Genomic DNA, 2,930 nt, shown 5'->3' with positions numbered 1-2,930 from the left:
TATACTAATGAAATAAAGAAGACACTACATTATTACAATTATACCCTTAATGAAGTAAGGGCCTTATTTGGATGTCTTCTATGGAAGTGAAACTTGAAAAAGCTTGCATTTAAGTACTATCCCTCTTTGCATGTATAGCCTCCTTCTCCAAATAGCCTCCCAAGCTATCTTCCATATCTTGAATGTGACGTTCTTGAAGCCTTCCATCCAAGCTATTTCCCATATCTTGAAGGCCATCCTATGTGGGCCTCCCATGATCTTCAAAGATTCCATCTTCATGAAGCTCGATGGAGTTGGTCTTGTATCTTCAAAGGGGAAAGGGTTCCAAACCTCATTCGACTAATAACAGAAAGGGCGTTCGACCACATTCTTGGTTGTACAATCCAAATTCTCAAAGAAAAGCAGACACCCATCCGCATTCATTTTAACAAAAAAGAGGTAAGGGAAACCTTCACATAAAAATATTCATATATTCTCGCTCATCCACGGGTTTTCCCAAGCCAAAACCTACTCCTAAGAAGTTACTAGATCGAAGTAGTACATTATACATCTCGTCTTCCGCCATCGCCGGAGGGGTTCGATTCCTATATACGCGATGTGGCAAAAAAAGACCGATTCAACGAGATATGCCTTGCCCGCATTAAGATTTAAAACTTGTCGTCTACTTTCGTGAAATGTTTGGAACGGAGAACTTACAATAATACAACGCCGTATTGTCTCAAGATTGAGGAACAAGAAGAGATCTATTAAGAGAAAGATTTATTCTAGAGAAAATCTTAGCTACATCCAATCACAAACTACACGAAAGTTGTCCTTTTTATGGAGATTTACCCATCACGGAGATGCACAGAGGAAGAGAATGAACTTCATATATCCCTTTTCTACTCAATCCGTGTAAACAAGATCGACGTTATCCCGGTTTGTCTCCATTTTAGAAACTATTCCTCGACGAAGCGTACCATAAGTTATCGAAGGGTTTGTGTGAATAATGGAATGGTTAACATTACTCATTTTAAACTCTCCCATGGTGATATAATATCTTTTCAAGAAAATGATGCGAGAACCCGCGGTGAAGAAATAAAGAGATCCTTCTATATCGAAATCTCAGTTGAAAAAATAATAGGTAAATTCCTGGATCACCCGTGGAGAAGAACCAAAACAAAATGGTTCCGCCTACTGAAAACTAAGAGGGGATGCCGCCTACTACTAAAATCCCGGTTTTTGCAACAGTTGCATTCTTCTATGCAAGAAGAAGACTTAGAAAGAACAAAGAAGTTTGAATCTGAAAAAGTATGCTTAGGCTGTTCTTTCGCCAACAGCACACCGTAATGAAGAGGAATTTGTATCATTTCAAATCCCTATTCTTATCGAAGAGAAGGAACGAGAAAAACTCGAAATATTCCTACTCGAACAAGAAGTCCTATAGTTTACAACTCTTCTTTATATAGTAATTCGACCCTATTGCTCCGCATCCCCCCGTCGGTTTACTAAAAAAGATCAAAATCAAAAGGATCGAACTACCTACTCATTATTCGAGAGGTGAATCATAGAACACCAAAAGTCGTGGTATATTATGGACCTAAATAGGTCACATAACTCACGACATAAGATTGAAAGATCCAAACCTTCTTCTTCTGAGCGGAAAGGGGACGTGGCCAAAACATATAAAGATCGGCGTAGTCGCTCATAGGGACATATCTATCCAGATAGAGGATAGTCTAGGCCATTCATAGATAGATCTCTCTCCATATAGATAGGTATCTCTCTCGTGGATAGAGATAAAGATAGATCCATCTAGATCTTGATTCACTATTTCCTATTTTTTTCAAGATTCTGATTGATTCCTTTTTTTTTATGACAAGTTTGAGTTTGAAATCTTAATGCAGCAAGCAGAAACATCCTTTTCGAATTATTTACTTGGGGGCGGAGACAAGCAAGCAGAGCCAAGGAAAAGAGGAAGTCAGTCATAGACCATAAGGTCGACTAGAAGTGTATGACCGTCGGCCCCGAGAGAAGGCGCTCTCTCGGGAAAGATGGCCCAATTTCTCTTCTTTCTTTTTTTTATTTTTTTTTTTTCGTGGGTCCAAGGCTAAAATGTGGGGAGAAGGAAGCCGAACCTCTAATCGACTCCGGACACATAAAGAATTCTCGGCCGAGAGAGATTTGAGATTCGTAAGAACTCGGTGAGTGCTTTCTAAGAAGGGCTTGGAAGAAGAAAATGAAATAGGAACAACGCGCTAGTTGTAATAGATCGACTTTCATGCTGTTCTTGCTCCGACACGAAAGTTCCATTTCGAAGAACTGACAACGTACTATGATAATTTCGTTTTGTCGAGCCCCGCTTTGTCCTACCGATTTGACGGTCGTACGTGCTAAAAATCCGGCATTCCATTTTGTTTCTCATCCCGGGCCCTTCGCAACACTTTAGGTTTACTTCTTTTGTTAGGTCTCGACTCTTCGCTTATGATCTTCCCGTAGTTTATATAGGAAATATAGCCGTTTCATTCCTATTCATTGTTATGATGTTCCATATTCAAATAATGAGATTCACGAAAAGTATTGCGCTATTTACCAAGAGTTGTGAGTGGTATTGGATGATCTTTTGGTGGGAGATGTTTTTTATTTTAGATAATGAAAGCATTCCATTACTACCAACCCAAAGAAATACGACCTCCGAGATATACGGTTTATGCCGGAAAGGTACGAAGTTGGACCAATTTGGAAACATTGGGCAATTTACTTTATACCTACTATTCGTACGTTTTTGGTTTATAGTCTTATTTTATTAGTAGCCATGATTGGGGCTATAGTACCGACTATGCATAGGACTACTAAGGTGAAAAAGATGGGTGGATGTATTTCGATTGATACTACTGGATTCTAGGAGGACTATAATGGGGAGGACTTACGGACTCCGCTCACGACAATAA

At 39.5% G+C, this 2,930-nt stretch overlaps 2 pseudogenes; both read left to right on the top strand.

Moving 5' to 3' along the window:
- Positions 1–595: 595 nt before the first annotated feature.
- On the top strand, positions 596–1,668 carry LOC132048908 (small ribosomal subunit protein uS4m-like; annotated as a pseudogene).
- Positions 1,669–2,314: 646 nt separating this feature from the next.
- Positions 2,315–2,930, top strand: LOC132048907 (NADH-ubiquinone oxidoreductase chain 6-like; annotated as a pseudogene).

This window comes from Lycium ferocissimum, chromosome 3, assembly GCF_029784015.1.
Source record: "Lycium ferocissimum isolate CSIRO_LF1 chromosome 3, AGI_CSIRO_Lferr_CH_V1, whole genome shotgun sequence".
Lineage (NCBI taxonomy): Eukaryota > Viridiplantae > Streptophyta > Magnoliopsida > Solanales > Solanaceae > Lycium > Lycium ferocissimum.
Note: the sequence above shows the minus strand (reverse complement) of the source record. Positions and strands in the feature narration are given on the sequence as shown.